This window comes from Lycorma delicatula, chromosome 9, assembly GCF_047948215.1.
Source record: "Lycorma delicatula isolate Av1 chromosome 9, ASM4794821v1, whole genome shotgun sequence".
In the NCBI taxonomy this organism is placed as follows: Eukaryota; Metazoa; Arthropoda; class Insecta; order Hemiptera; family Fulgoridae; genus Lycorma; species Lycorma delicatula.
Window position 1 is genome coordinate 52033164 of NC_134463.1, and position 18304 is coordinate 52051467.

The 18304-nt window shown below is 28.4% G+C and overlaps 1 protein-coding gene across 1 annotated transcript in view; it reads right to left on the reverse strand.

Moving 5' to 3' along the window:
- LOC142330093 (allatostatin-A receptor-like) overlaps positions 1–18304 on the reverse strand; it is a 613143-nt gene that overhangs the window by 579464 nt on the left and 15375 nt on the right. The gene's annotated exons all lie outside the window — the stretch shown is intronic.

Consider the following 18304-nt stretch of genomic DNA (forward strand, 5'->3'; position numbering starts at 1 on the left):
TTAACATTCTCCTATAGCACCACATTTCAAAAGCTTCTATTTTTTTCCTTCTCTGGTACTCCGATTGTCCAAGTTTCACTTCCATATAAAGCTACGTTCCAAACATATACTTTAAAAAATGTTTTCCTGACATTTAATTTATTTTTTATGTAAAAAAATTATATTTCTGAATAAAAGCGCGTTTTGCCTGTGCTATTCGGCAATTTATATCGCTTCTCCTTCGTCCATCTTTAGTAATTCTACTTCCCAAATAACATAATTCTTCTACCTCCATCATTTTTTCCCATCCTAGTTTTATATTCAGTGGTCGATCTACTTTATTTCTACTACATTTCTCTTCTTTTATTTTGTACTTATTTTCATGTGGTAGTTCTTGCGTAGGACTTCTATTCATATCAATCATTGTTTTTTCCAATCCCTTTTTACTTTCAGTTAGAATTACTATATCATTAGCAAATCATAGCATCTTTATCTTTCCACCTTGCACTCTTACTCTGGATCTGAACTGTTCTTAAACATCATTAACTACTAGTTGTATGTAAAGATTAAAAAGTAATGGTAACAGGGAAATTGTCTGACTCCCTTTTTTTACTACTGCTTCCTACTTATGCTCTTCGATTATTACTGTTACATTTTGGTTCCGATAAATGTTAGAAAGTGTTCTTCTACTCTGTACTTGAACCATAATTTTATTCCAGTCTACGTTATCAAATGCCTTTTCTATATCTATAAATTCCATGTATATAGGTTTGTTTTTCTTTAATACAATATAATTTCTAATATAAGTAACTAATTGTAAATATAATTTGAGATAGAAAAAAATTAAAACTGCTGAATAAGTTTCCCGGTATTGTACTTGACAGATTTTTATTTCATTACGTCATAAGTATTAATTATGAAAATATGTAGAGTTTTTTGTCTTCAATCATTTGACTGGTAAGATGTAGCTCTCCAAGATTCCCTGTCTAGTGCCGGTCATTACATTTCGGTATATCCCCTACATCTTACATCCCTATCAATTTGTTTTACATATTCCAAACGTTGTCTGCCTGCACAATTTTTCCCTTCTACCTGTCCCTCCAATATCAAAGTGACTATTCCCGGATGACTTAAAAGTCTGTCTCTTCTTTAGATATATTTTTCCAAATGGTACTTTGTATCAATTTTCCGCAACACCTCTTTCATTTGTCACTTTATCCACCCATATGATTTTTAATATTCTTCTATAGGAACACATTTCAACAGCTTTAAATCCTATCTTCTAAGGTACTCCAATCGTTCAAGTTTCACTTCCATATAAAGCTACACTCCAAACATTACTTTTTTCTTAAATGTTATCCTGACGTTTAAATTAATTTTTGAGGTAAACAAATTATATTTTTTACTCAAAGCTCGTTTCGCCTGTGCTATTCGGCATTTTATATCACTCCTGCTTCGTCCAGCTTTAGTAATTCTACTTCCCAAACAACAAAACTCTTCGATCTCCTTAATCTTTTGTTTTCCTATTTTTACATTCATGGTCCATCTACGTTATTTCTACTACTTTTCTTTACTTTAGTTTTGTTCTTGTTTATGTTCATGTGGTAGTTATTGCGTAGGATTTCATTCATGCCGTTCATTGTGTCTTCTAAATCTGTCAGTTAGAATTACTATATCATCATCAAATCGTTTTCCTTCTAATTAAAGTTACACTTCTTATACTTGTGTTTAATTTTAAGGGACATTATTCACAAAACCTTTTACAGAATTAAACTTTCTACAAATTTAACTAAAAATTTTTATTTGTTTATTGATAAATTAACAAAGTTATTTTATTCCAAACTTAAAAAAATGTATATTTTCCGAGAAAAATGTTTCATGTTTTACCTTGTTTCTCTTAAAACCTAAGAAAGGTAGAAGTCTGAGACCATTTTTATTTAATTTCTAAATTAAAATCCTAAAGGAAGCACCAAATTTATACTCCAAGAATTTTAGTACGGTTTAACTTCATAGAGGGGAGCAGAAAACAGGGCTAAATATTTCGCGAGTCGAAACTCACTAACGAATCGTTTTCTGACCTACGTTTATATTGAATCTTTTTTCTTACTTTTGGCTATAGAATCATCTCCCAAGAGATTGCCGTTCAATTTGAAATCATTCTGTATATATTTATATCGAATTTTTTGATATACTTAAAATGAATGAAACATGAATAAACTGAAAAATATCACAACACATATTTTTTAATCTATTATTGATTCGGAATTTAATTATCAAAAGTTAATAACCACAAACAATGTTTTTTTTAATATTTGATCTTATTTTAATAAACTGTTTATTTCAAATCTTTATATATATAAATGAACCGTTAAGAAACTGATAAATTGTTTAAAAATATTGTCTTCTAGAGATAAAAAGATTATATTTAATGTGATTTTTTTTAAAATAGGTTAACATGGGATAAGTTTTTTCTTTAATAAAAAAAAAGGATTGAATAATATATCAAACAACGTTTTATTACGCTTGTATCATTTTGAAAAGTTAACAAAGAAATGTACATCAGAATATAATATCTTATTTATTTGAATTAATTATCGAGGTAAAAGGCAGGAAGCGAAAGAGAAAATAAATGAAAAAGAGAGGGAGCTTTTAAATAAAGTTAATAAAGTCCGTCATTTATATTTACGCTGGACTTTAAACATTAAACATTTAACGTTATGTAAATAGAGCCTTTCATTAACGTTTTAATTGAATACACTTCAAGGGAAAACCCACCCTCTGTAAAAACAGACAAAAAACGAACCATAATTTAAACCTCGTAAGTTAAACGGATGGTTTTAAAATTAGGAGCTAAAAATTTATTTGCTACATTTGATACTTTAATTTTGTTATTTGAAAAAAATAGAGATCGGACGGTTTCAATAGATTCTTTAAAAAATTCTATTCTTTAAAAGATTTGTTTTATTCTATAAACTATCGCACCATTTTCTATAGCTTAACAAAATTGAAAATATATATGTGCTTTCTCTCTACTTTCAGACAACCTGTGCTGTTTACAACTGTAATGAAAACAATTGACAGCTAAGCAAAAAAATTTCCAAGTACTAATCTTTTATCTTTAACCCTTGCAGCGATGAAATCTAATTTCGTGTAAATAACACTAACGTAAACGTCCCTAAGATGACAATAGAAATAATAAATTATGTATTATACAAAATTACCTACACAGTAACATAATGATGTGGTAAATAATAAGCAAAGATAGTCTTCTGTGTAAATGTAAATATACATAATATGAATGTACGAGTTTACGTTTGTTAATTAAATCTGTACAGGTGTATTTGCTTTATACACAAGAATTGCTAGAGCGATTTGTATTGTTCTTTAATCAATGTTCCTATTAAAATTTCATAGATGTTTGTTGTTGTAAATTAATCTACGAGCAGATTACTGAAGTATTTTCTGAGCAGTGCTTATATTGAAAATGAAAATTATTATTCATTTATTTTGAATCGCTGAAAATATCAAGCTTCAGTAGAGATAACCGTATAGTTCCTGCACATTTTTAGAAATTTCACAGAGTAGATTCATTTTAATCATCTTCACTTTATTCAACTTTTGAATCACTATTTTTGTAAATATCAAGAGGCAGAATTTTTTCTAGCGATATGTATGGATTTATACATTGTACGAATCAGATTTTGTAAAAAAATTATTAATAATAGTTTGGTAATTATTATTACTAAGTAAATTTTACATTTTTAATAAATTTTATTAATAATTTTGTAAAAAATTACTAAGATAAGTCTTATACATGTTACCTTTGGGGTTTATCCCAAAAAAAGTATTAAAGTGTTTTGAACTTCAAAGTGTTAATTTCAAATTGTGTCTATAATACTGATTTGCTCGTTTTAACGTGTTAATTGAACTATATATAAATAACGTAAACATTTTTAAAAAAACATGAATGAATTTATTTTAATATATTGCATTATATTACCCTTTCTTTTACCTGTTTAGCCTCCAGGATTCACCTTCAGGTATTACTCAGAGAATGAATGAGGATGCTATGTGTGAGTGTAAATGAAGAAGTGTAGTCTTGTACAGTCTCAGGTCGACCATTTCTGTTATTTGTGGTTAATTCAAAACAAACTACCATCTAGTATTCAAATCCATGTAAAAGTAAAACTGCCTTTACTAGGACTTATTATCCTACCCTACTAAAGGGCATTTTTACGTATATATGTGTGTGTGTGTGTGTGTCCGTCCCCTTTACCTTAGGGCAGGAATATACCGAACACCTTCGGAAAATCCCAATTCGTTAATATATGTCTCGTGAAAATCCCAGTTAGTTAGTACATGTTTCCTGGTGGTGATGTGTATACTTTATATATTATTATATATCAATATATATGCGAAATATATATTAATAATATTTTTTTTCTTTTACTCGATTGTTTTTCTTCATAAAATAATGAACTATAACTAAAAAGTCGGCACCAGAATGTACCGATCACTAGCGGAAAATCCCGAATCGTTTGTGTCAATTTCTAGAGTTAAACTTCCATTATAACTTTCGTTATACCAGTTTTCATCATTCAAAAAGAATATTTTTACGGAAAAGGTAATCAATTTTGGACAACTAATAATCCCATTCAGAAACGCTGCCCGCCAGGGCAACCCGCCTGGAAGGCCTAGCTGTGGAGGGTGTACCTAGACATGCCTCTGCAGCTAGTATTTATATAAAAAAATAAACCAGTTTAGGTTATGGATATGCTAGCTATGTCTTCATATGTATTTATAAATACGACAACCTCTCATGACAAAAAAAAAAAATAGATTTTTGTTGTAAATATGGTTGCTCAGGATGGTTTTACCAAAATGTATAACTTCCAAAGAAAAAAAAATTCTATTTCGCTTTTGTTAAAAAATTTATCAATCTTTTAAAACTGTCGTTTTTAAGCGAAGAGTAACATCTTAATCGGGTAAACTTTGATAATAAAATAAACATTGGGTATTGTTTAAGGCTATAATATGCAAAACATTGTTAAAGCATATGATTTTTTTTTTCAATCTTTGCCCTTTTTTGTTTTTCAAAATAGTTATTTTCCAACATAAAAAAAATAAATTTATTTTAATATTGTATTTAAATATTAAAATGTTTTTTTTTTTTCTTTAAAAAAATAATAAAAGATATCCCGATAACCTACAGAGATTATTTATAATCAATAATAGGCTGATTATTGATTATAAAAGACATGCAAGTATAAAAATTATATTTATGAAAATCATAAAAATGAATACATATATAACCAATCGAAAAACTGATTTTTACGCTTATCGCAACATTGAAACCTTCTGACAAATAAATATACGTAAACTATAAATTTCATTCGCTGTTATTTAATTACTAGTTTGAATACTCCTGACCAAACAAAATGCTCCAGATTTAAACCAGTGCCAATACTGTAATTCTTTAACAAATCACACTTTACAACGAATCATAAAACCACTTTTTGTTATCAGTCTTAAGAATAACTATTAAATAATAAAGAATAACCACTGATGCATTTTCTAAACATTTAATTCAAAACCAAGGACACAATATCATCTTTTCACTAAAAAAGGATTAAAAAATAAAATACTTGTAGTTTAAAATGTATAAGTTTTACGTATTCAAATAAATTAAAATGTTCTTTTTTATTTCACCGATCTTCTACAGGGTAACAGAAAATAAGAAAAAATATTTTTCTATTTATCGTACAGTAATTTAAGTGAATAACAATGTAAATTCATTATTGTATACGGAATCAGAACATTTGATTACCTACTAAGAAATGCAGATTCTTAAGATACATTGAACACATTTTTTTTTTTCAATATTAAATTAACTTTTAAATTTCGTAAGAAATACTAAAACGATACATTTTCTCTAGGGTTTTTTAATGAGAAAAATCAAAACTATTTTCTAGATATATATATATACGCTCGCACGTGTGTCGGTGTACGTGATTTCTTTTCTTTTTACATACATGCATACGTACATTAATTAAATGTACAATAAACCTATTCTATCCAGTTATACCTAAAATCATATTAAGTTATATTAACAGAATTTTAGTAAATTAAGCTTTCATTCTACTTTTGATAGCATAGTTGTTACAATTAGCACATGAAAATAATTAGATGAGTGAGAACATTTATAAATTCTACAAATTAGAAGTTGTATTTTCCTTGACTACTTACTTAAGCGATGAATTTTAATTTCGTGTAAACGGCATAATTTAAGTATCTTTATACCAAAAATATGAAAAATTATATAATACTACGTTATAAAATTAGTGTTTAGAAAGAAATTTCTAACTGTAATTAATAACCAAAAATATTTTCCTTTATTATACATAATTAAATGCAAATATAAATGTCAGGTTTACGTTTGTTATAAAAGTCTGTCCATAAAGATTATATTTACCTTTATTAATATTAATTTTAATTTCGTGTAAATGACACAAATTTAAAAATCCGTAAGATGACAGATTTATGAGGGCCGTGAAACAGAAAAGGGAATGATTGTGTTCTTCTCATGGTAATTGCGCAAAATATTTTCTGCAATATCTATACAATGATTTTTAAGGATTAACATGGACTGCAGAGTAAAAAAAGAAAAAGAATTAGAATCAAAATGTTGACATAATCAGAAGAAACTGTTTTTCTTGTACAACCAGTAAATCATAAAGCGAAATCAAACTGGTAAACCACTTACTTAAGGGGTTATAGACCTCACGAAAGTCTATATATTTTTTTAAATCCACCTTTATTGAATTACAAGCACAATTTTCAGATTCATGGTTTTATGTACTTTTTATTTTTTTTGATGAGAGGAGTACACTTATTAAATATAGGAGAAACTTTCTGTATCATCTTAAACACACACATCGTAGACACACGCGCGCACACACAGATGTGTGCGCGCGTGTGTCTACTTTTATATGAATAAATTAAATTCAGCTTTTCCTGATATTCTTAATTGAGAAAAAAATGAATTTGTCGCTTGTAATTCTGAGTATAATTATGTATATCGAAGGCAATGTTTTCATGTTAAGGAAGATGGTAATAGAAAATACTCCATTCTTTTTGGCATTTTCTAGGAACTCTGGTGTGGCATTTATTTTTATTCGTTGGTATTTGTTATATCATCTTCGTAATTTCATACCAGGTTACCCGTAATTATTAGGCATCCGGTTCTAATATACAAACATGTATAGCTCGTGCATAAAGAGAATTTTAAATATTTACTATTTTAAGAAATAAATGAAAATTTTAAAAGATGATTCCTGGAAAATAACTCCAGAAGTTTCCAAAATTAATTAGTCAAAAAGCATGCTTTATTTATGTTTGACATTTATTCTGTTAAATTGTCAGTAATCAAATTAAACTTAAAACAAAATTTGTAGTAGAAAATATATGTAGTACAAAATAGAGATATGGTTCTGTGATCCATTTTTAAATTTCTTCATGTGTGCGCACGCGCATGGGTCTGTGCGTGAGTGAAGAGAGAGAAAGTTGAAAATATAGAGTAAATGATACAGGAAAAACCAATCCTGGAAGTACTGACTACAAAAATATCAAATTTTTCTGTACACAAGATATAAATTTTAATAACAAAATTACACATTATACAGTCAAGCCTCCCTAAATCGAACCTCCTTAATTCGAATAACACCCTAAATCGAATATTAACTTTGTCCCCTTGAAAATTTCTCTTTAAGTCGAATTAAATCACTACCTTTATTAGAAACTTTTGAGGACTTGATATACATATTATTAATTTGATGAAAACTTTTTTTAAACGTTTTCAATAAAGTATTTAGATACTGTGGATTTCCAAAGAAGTGTAGAAACAGTAATTTCAGTTTAATGGTGTTTAGCGGTCGTTAATGATCGTACAGCGGAAACATACAGTATTATCTATTGAAGATAAAATAAAGATTACAAAACAGTTAAAAAAGGGTTAAGAAAGGGTTAACAAAAAAAATAAAGACATTGCTCAAGAATTTTTCATTCTGTCAAGCACTATCGGGAATTTTAAATAATGGAAATTCGATCCTTCACAAGAATATTTCTCGAATGTGGACCGCAACAGAATAAGAGAAGTTTAATTCGCCGATATTGATGAATCCGTGATAAAATGGTTCAATCAATGTAGAGATAATACTGTCAGTTTAGTGGGTCCAATCATCAAAAAAAAGCACTGATGTTTGCAGAGGCGTTGAGGCAGGGGCGTTGGGGCATAAAGAATATAAAGCGATCATCAGATAGTTAGAAAAATTCTAAAAAAGACATGGTATTACGTTCTATAAAGTTAGCAGTAAAGTGCTAGTGTTTCTCTTTTCAAGAAATAATTAAAATTAGTGCACTGTATTTCATTTTTTCTTAAATTTTACATGATACTAGACACATTTTTTTCATTTCTGACGTAATTTAATACTGTAGTACGTTATTTTATAGATTCACAAAAATTTTTATTAAATTGTGAAATTTTTCTGAAAAATGTTTGAGTTTAATTATTTTATCTCTCTAAATAGAAAACTCCCCAAATCGAAAAAAAAATTGTTCCCTGGAGATTCGAATTAGAGAGATTTGACTGTATTTGGAATTTTTTTCTTATTTTGATTCAATTATAATTTTGCAATGATAAAATACAGTATTGTAAAAATATGACAAAAAATGACACTCTCGAAAATAAATGTTTTTCTTCCTATGAAAAGACTGGGTCATAACTCGTTAACTAGTAGTTACGTGAACAAAGAACTTCACAAACACTAAGAGATAAAACTCAAGTTATAGTGACAGAAATAATTTGAGTTTCTTTTCTTACATTTTCTGTACTATTATTTATACAAGAAAATGTTTACTACCATTTTTATAGAAAACTTATTTACTGTTTTTCATTTCTCTGTTTAAATATATAACAATCCTTTATTGCTTTAGTTTACCATTAAAAATGTCTGTTTTCATTTTATACATATGATTGAAAATTAATAAATTATCATAGAAACGTAGTGTAACAAATATGCAATTATATTTTTTTAAAAACTTGCGCAGTTCTGCGCAAACCGACTTTTCTTTACTTTATTTTGTTTCCTTCTGAAAAAGTTTCAACTCATTCTGATCTAAAATTTTACAACGAAAACGAATTAAAAAATAAATAAGAAACAAAAATAAGTAAACAATCAAGAAGGAAATTAAAATAACATTATGACAAATATAAATAATTATAAAAAATAATAATTCTAATATATACTATAAAAAACTTGAACTGGAACTTGGGGAATACCAAGGGGGATTTAGGCCATGGAGAGGTTGCCCGGAGCAAATAATATCCCTAAAACTTATGATGGACTTATATAAAAGACGGAAAAAACAACTAATCACCTTCGTCGACTTTAAAACAGCCTATGATTGTATACACCGACCATCCATGCTGAATATTCTGAGAAACCTGGGCCTTCACCCTAAACTCGTAAACATGATAAAATTAACTTTAACCAATACCCAGTCCAGAGTGAAATTCAGAGGTGAACTCTCTCAACCCTTCTACATAAAAACTGGATTGAGGCAAGGAGACGGCCTCTCATCACTCCTTTTTAACTGCGCCCTCGAATTTGTCATGAGAAAATGGTATGAAATAATCCCAAAAATATAAAAATGGGTACTAAGAAAAACTCCATCACACTAAATTGCCTAGGATTTGCAGATGACCTCGCTCTTTTAGCAAATAATATTCAAGAAGCCAAAACACAAATCATGAGCCTTCAAAACCTAGCACAAAAGATAGGGCTTCATATCTCTTTCGAAAAAACTGAACTAATGGCCATAGATCCTCTGGTAATAGAGCACATTACGGTAAACAATCAGAAAATTAAAATAGTAAAACAATTTAAATATCTAGGGGAAATAATAACTTATAATTTAAATGAAAAAGTGACATGGCAAAACAGGACAAATAAAATGATAAAATCCCAAAAATTAACTCGGTCAACATATAACAAAAAATGCCTTTCTGCTAAAACAAAACTTAAACATTATAAAACTGTAGTACAGCCAGTAATCACCTACGGAAGCGAGACCCTTTTCAAAATCACTCAGAAAAACCGAATTGAAAAAATTCTGAAAATAGAGAGGAGAATTGTCAGAACGTGTATCAATAAAAAACACCAAAAAGAAGGCCGATGGTGGATTGTGCCAAATGAGGTGGTGTATCGAGAAATAGAGCCTGTTACTGATACTATGCGGAAAAAAAGAATCTCTTTCTTTGGTCATCTCATAAGGACACCGGAAACAAGACTGTCAAGAAATATCATTGAAAAGCTTTGGTTCCAAAAGCTAGAAGAAGGATGGATCAAAGAAATTAGAGACGATATGAAAGAATTGGGAATTTCCCTGATTGACCTACAGAAGAAAACTGGAAAAATTACAAAGCTAAAAGACAAAAGCATTAGATTTAAACAAAAGACAGACAAACGACAAAATACAACGAAGAGGGTGTTTACGGATGAAGAAAAGAAAGCAAGATCTGAACGGATGAAGAAATACTGGGCAGCTCGGAAGAGTAAAATAACACGCTTTTCTCAGAAAAGATCCAACTAAAATTGACTTAAGTGGTCCCATGTTGGCCGTAAAAGCATAATAATAATAATAATAATAATAATAATAATAATACTATAAAAAGGAAATCGTAATAATTTACTTCTGACTCTCACAGTAAGAAATGCACTGATTTTCAGAGTACGACACACTCATACTTTGATTAACGAATAGACCATACATGTAAGCATCAAATTTCAACTCGCATAAGCTTTACTACTGACTGCATAAGCGCGCATGAAAAAGACACCAGTACACAGTCAACTTAGATAAAAATTAATTTTATCTAGTTACACAAAAAAACACATCGGTCATCATGACCCTCAAAATAGGTAACGGCCCATGAATTTATTGCTAAAAATAGATACTGCAAATAATGAAACGCCAAAGATCCAACTTGCAGCATCATAATGAACTACGGTTTTAATTTACCCCGATCAAACCTTTTCGACCTAAAACTGAGTGTAATATAAAAACGGTTCAAACCAATATTCATCAAATTTTCACGTACACTACTTAAAATGCACTATTACAGCATATCTTAATTTCAATGAAATTGATTTAGTTGGTGATTTTCAGGCCACAAACTTTTTATGTATGCATAAAAATATATATATATATATATATATATATATATATATATTACACCTCAAAACGTGAAGAAAATTCATTTTCACTCCTCTCAATCCACGCACTCAAAAGTAATACCGAACATTTCGTCAAAAAGTCGATAAAAAATAACGTTTTTTATTCAATCGTTATCATACACTTTATTGTAATAAAAAAAATATCTCTTTTTAAATTTAAAATATTACATTTAAATGATAACATCTTTTCAGTAAAAATGTAGCCTATAATATTATTTCTATATTAATTATAAAAAAAATTATACAGTGTAATTTTTTATTAATTTGCTTACAGTTTTTTTTTTTTCATAAACGTTTTGTTATAAAAATAATAATATTCTATATAAGAACAAAAAGACAAATAGATATATAAAATAAACCTGTTATCAATGATCTGCTTTGGTTTTTTAAATATTTTTTATTGAATGATTTTTGACGACAATGACTGTATAAATAGTCAATAAAAAATAATGTTACACTAAATAGCACTTACATTTATATTCATGTAAAATTTATTTTTTTACTTATTTTTTTGTCAGTTTTTTTTTCTAATAAATATACACTAGCGTTAAGTATAATGATTGATTGTGATTAGGATAAAAATATATTTTTTTATTGCATTTTTACCCAATAAAGAGAAAAATAAATTATATGTAATCATTGAAACAAAATAGAAACCTAAAAAACGCTTTTTCTCAATTCCGTTATTAACAATTATTATCACTAAGTTGTATGATAGACAGACACATTATCTACTAAATGAAAATAATTGATAGCATACACAAAAAAATCGAAAAATATATTTTCCAGATACAGCACATCAATACTATAGTAAAAGGAGAAATAAATAATTAGTAAATAAGTAAGATCAGATAAAACACAGAAAAAATGTTATTTACCCTAAAAAAACAATTACTTCATAGGATGAATGAGGATGATATGTATGAGTTAAATGAAGTGTAGTCTTGTACAGTCTCAGTTCCACCGATCCTGAGATGTATGGTTAATTGATACCCAACCACCAAAGAACACCGGTATCCCCAATCAAGTATTCAAATTCGATTCCACATTTAGTAAACTGAAGTCAATCTTCCGTAAAGTTTATCGTAAAATTAACCCAGAAAAGCGAGCATTATTTACTTCATTTTATAATAATGTAATTTGAATTTAGGGTACTAACAGCAAACTAAAAGAAAGTTGAAAGTAGAATAAAGGAAAAATTAACTTGTTACAAGTAAGTATTCCAACTTTGCTTGGAAATTGGTAATAAAATTGGTTTATTGAAAATAAAATTTTATAAAAAAAGGAGGTTATTTTATAATAAACAGAAATTACCAGTGGCGGCTCGCGTACAGGCACTGTGGAACTTGCAGCACCACCCTATTTCCACTTGATATTATCAATAATATTATAATAAGTTCTTTTTTCTTTAATCATTTCTTTATACTTGCACATAATATAATCCTTAAGCTTAATAATATCAAAGCCAATAAATACTAAAATATTTTTATGTTCCAGCGGTTTGGCGATTGGCTGTTGTGGGCATGCGCACATAGGAAGCTGCAGCGAGGCTGCAAGGGAGAGAGAGCACTGTCGTTTTCGCAGTTCCAACTCTGACTTGCTGGTGGAAGGTAGGTTTTTTACTCAGCGTTTGTATAGAACGTCCCTTTTATTCGTTTCCTTTTCAAGTTTTGTCTGTGTTAGGAATATGAATGTGGTTTAGCTAATGATCACGATATGAATGTGGTAATGATCAGAAGATTGCGGAAAGCAAGGGCTCTTTCTAAATCTGTCCAAAAACACGCTGGAAGAGCGAAAGAAAATGTTATTAGTAAAAACTAATGTATTTAGAAATGATAGAAATTTAAATTAAACAGATATTTAATTAAATTATTTTTAATAATACTAAAAAATATTATCGGTATTGACAGTTTATTATTTATTCGGTTAAACCGAATACGGTTTTAAAGCACAATTTACTTAAAAACCGTGTACAATATTCTTGAATGTGATAAAGTGTAGAATTAGATTATTGTTCTGTTTCCAGGTATTCTATTTGGTTCAATTTTTTCGGTTCTTTTATTATAAAATAATTATTTTGAATCTATGTATACCTTTTAAAAAATTATAGAAAAATTTTACTAATGAATATTTAATAATAAAGAACCAATATCAAATATCCCGGTAGAATTTTTAATTTATTACAATTTTTTTTTTTAAAATTCTGTTTTATGAGAACACAAACGATTAATCCTTACTTTTACTTTATATTTATTCATGTAATGTAGGTTCTCAACCTTTTTAGCTTCACGACTCCCAAAATGTAAAAAAAAAATATAATGAATATTTCGCGACTCCAGCCCCACAACAATCACCCAATAAAACCTAGTTAAAACTATTTAGCTGCAGCTGTTTGTTAAACTATGCGATGAAAAGAGCGAGAAGAAAAAATTTTATTATTTTTCATACAGCAGTGAGATGCTTACCTCAGGGGAAAAGTGTTAACCCGGCTATTGGAATTTCGAGATGAATTAATAATATATTTCCAGGATAAACAAACGCCATTCTCAACGGTTTTACAGAATGAGTATATTTTGCTGTTGGCTTACTTAGCTGATGTATTTCCTCATCTAAATTGAGTGAATTTACATGAACTTTACGCAAATTTACAAAGACGTGATAAAAACATTTTATTAATGACAGACTCAAGTTCATGCTTTAATTAAAAAGCTTGATGTTCTGGATTACTCGCCTTTAAACCAAAATTTTGATATGTCTCCACTCAGTTCCTATTACATTGAGAAAAATTTGAATTAAGAAGACAGTATTTATCACCACAGTTTGGAAGGCATGAAGATGCATTTGCGTGAGCTAAATATTCAGGTGGAGGAGTATTTCCCGGAAGATATAAATGATTCCTTGAAGACATGGTACTGTATCCATTTAGTGAAAACCTTGTTGCATCTGCTAAGTTACCGGTGACATTTATGACCAGCTAATCAAAATATCTGCCGATACAACGTTATAACTACAATTCACATCTTAAGATTTCTTTTTTATACGTTTTGGCTTTCTCCAAGCGAATATGGAAATTTAGTCACAGAAGCATTGAAAATATTAATCTCTTTTTTCACGTCTTACTTCTCTGTTAAGAGGATTTTTCGTATATGGTTGCGCTAAAAACTAAATATAAGATTCGTCTTTTATCTTTTAATTGAAAACAATTTGCTTTTGTTTGTTTCTAAAAAAGATCCATATATGGAGAAACTTTTAAATGAAAAATAGACTCGACCATCTCATTAATTTATTTTCTTTACATGTTTACTTATAAATGTAAATAAAATACTTATAAGAGATTTTTTTCCCATAAAATGATTTCATTATTGTTGACGTGTAGATTTGTAGGCTAATTTCATGATCCCACTTTCATATCACCGTTACCCCCAGGTTGAGAAATGTGAATACTAGATCGTGGATAGCGGTGTTCTTTGGTGGTTGGGTTTCAATTAACCACACATCTCAGAAATGGTCGACCTGAGACCCTGTAGTCTACTTCATTTACATTCATACATTTCATCTTACGGTGATTCCGAAGGCTAAACTGAAAAAAAGAAAGAAAAGGTTGAGAAACGCTGATGTACGAATATTTTATTAGCTGGATTAAAGTTCATGATAAATTTTTAACTTGTGCTACCATACATAATGAGCATGAGTTTTTTCCCCCTCTCCTCCGAATCTGATTATACAGTGAAGCATAACACAATACGGGGGAGTGTCCTTTTATTCTTTCTAACAAGCCGGCTGGATCCTAACTATTTATGCCTGTCTGTAACTCCCAGAGTAGAGTTACCATATCCGACTACGTCGTTCCTGTTCCCCAACGAGCATGAATTAAGTCGTATTATGTAAACTGAGCTGATTACTATCAATGATTCAGATTGGATTTTTATGATAACTTTATACTTTTGATTTGTATAGTCTAAAACAATACTTTTTACTTGTTCGGTCAAAGTAATGCTTTAAAATTTTAAATAAGGATTTTTATTGGTTTTGAATATTTTCTAATTTTCCAATTTCTTTTAAGTATGAAAATATCCTTGATAATTTGAATTTTATAGTCTAATAAGTTATGAACTATATTCTAACTTAAAAATTTAGTTATTAGGTTTAAAAAAATTTCTGTAATTTTTTCAAGGTTGAAAATGATTGTTTCTTAGAAAATAATTTAACATATTTTATAATTATAAAATTATTAAATCTCTTATTACTGTCTTTATACAAGTAACAATTAACAAGGGAAGTAATTACCATAAATAGGAAATCAAGTACAGATGATGCTGACAGTTTACGGTGAACATGCTGTAATTAATTAAATGCAAAATTAGAGAATAAATATTAGACGAGGTGAATTATCCAGGTTTGTTCTGGTAATTATTAGGATAAAATTCAATTTTGAATTAATTTGGTCGGGTCCAGGTTTTACTAGGATCGATTTTAATTCTAAATCTTAACAATTTTCGTTATGTAGAATTATATTTTAAATATTAGTAGCTGGTTTCAGTGAAAGAATAAAACGAAATATTTATAGTACATACATACCGGGTGTTAATAAAATACGGCAAACCGTAAAATAACTTTCATCATTGAAACACAGAAAAATTAAATTTTCCATATGCTCCTAATTAGAAATGATCTATTTATTGTATGAAACCATTGCATAGGGTGTATTGTAGTCACTTTTTAAAATAGCTGTGAAAAATAAGAAATTTATCGCTATTTTGCTTACGGTTGTCATAACCTTAATATGTATATGGTTTTATAATAAGAAACTTATATATTTATCTTGTCAGTAATATTTTTCATTCTACTTTATTTTTTTATTTCATGGGGGTCTAGCATGATTGCTAAAGATAGTTATGAATGATGGTCACTCACGACTTCATTTCCTCCTTTATTTGTTAATATCAAGATGTTTATTTCTTTCTATAAATGTAAATAAACTTGTTATTTTGTTACTGCCATGGTTACCAGTGATTATTAAAACTAGTATTTCTTTAAAACGATAAACGATACACATCACACTCACAATAATACTTATAATGGTTAATAAAGAATTTAATGAAAATATGCCAACTTGTATCCGTGAATTAGTGCTATGGTGAAAAATAATGTAAAGAAATTCTGTTATGTGAATATACAAATGTTTTTAAACAAAACGTAGACTGTTACAAATGGAGAACTGAATGATCGATTGGAATAATAACCAGTTTGAATACCATTGGCATTTCTCATACGTTACAAAATTTCATTTCCCTATCCCATGCACAAACTTTAAGCTTAAGTAGCGGTATCAAGCAAAAAAGGTTTGATATCATTTTTCATTATTTCTGCGCTAATTATTTTCCTCCTAAAAAACGGATATGACGTTATAAGATTAAAACGGCTACACTTTCTGGATATTAGTGACAATTTCAGCTTCGAGGTCCATTATCTCTTCGATATTTTTCATATTTATTGAACATTTCTTTTCTTTGTCTTCTCAATGTTCTTCTTTAAATTATGACTTTTTATTTTGTTTTCCCTTGTTATACTGTTACGTGTTAATTATGATTCATTAGTTTTAGTTTGTAATATAATTCTAAACTAAAACTAATGATTTAGTTTTTATGTTGCTTGACACAAAATTTCTTTCTAATACTAGTGTATAAATTTTTAGGGGTTTGCTGAGAATTCATTATGTGATCGTAGTGCGATCCAATTTAATCATGGTTTTAATATAAATATAACAGATAAGTTAAATATAATCTGTAACAGATTGTAAATAAACTTTGAAACTAAAAATAAAAATTCGGTTTTTTTTATAATTTGTTTTTCTCAACAGTTTTCGCTTAGTTTTCAAATTAATTAAACCTGAATGTCTTGACACGTGAATCACAAACACCTACTTTCTCTAAGTTAAATATAATCTGTAAAATTTTGGCTTCCATAAAAATATTTGGAAATTGATCATTTCAGAATTGATGAAAATTAAATAAAAAAAAAAAAAATCAAACAGATTTACATTGTTTAGATTTCATGAGCAATAATTTAAAGGTGTTAAATTTTAGTTTATGATTTTATAATAATTATAAGAATTTATATTATAATAATAATTACAATTTTATTAGTAGATATTTATGTGAGAATTATTTACACTTATTTTTCAGGAAATAAAAAAGTTACTTGTATTTATAAATATATTTATTCAGATAACAGAAAAATATTCATTTAAGCACTAGTAAATTATAAACATCCACAATGGTCGGAAATGTTTATTTGCACAGGAATGAAATGTTTTAATGTCGTTCAAATTTTATAACCCAGTACAATATTTTCTTCAATTAATTAAATGCAATTTTTTTATTTATGTTATTGAACCTGTGTATGTAATTGTGTATTGGGCGTAATAGGTATTATTAATTTTGTTTTTTTAATACTATTTCAGTAATACACGCGCGCACACACACACACACACACACAACAATATTTATATTGAAAAATGTTTTTGCTAATCTGTCCGTTGCAATCTGTTCAACTAGTGAACAATAAGCAGCCATTTTCACTCTACCCAATGAGACGAGAATGATTTGTATGTCATATAAATGAGATGAAGTCTTGTACAGCATTAAGGCGACCATTTCTGAAACGTGTGGTTAATTGAATTTCAATCACCAAAGTACACCGGTATTCATTTTCTACTATTCTAAACCGTATAAAAGCAGCTAACTTTTGCTAGGATTTGAACCTTATAACCTTAAACGTCGAAATCAGCTGTTAAACAACTGATTTGTGACTATGAATTAACTAACCATTAGACCAGCCCGGTGGGTACCACTGAAAAATTCATGAACGTTTTTTTCTTTTTTTTTACTTACAGAAATTGTATTTAAAAATAAAGTAAATTATTTTCAATGTAAAATAGTCTAAAACTTTCCCCGATTGAATTACATTTTTTTTTTCAAAATAAAATAATTAAATTTACTACATAAAGTATTTATCTGTAGGATGTATGC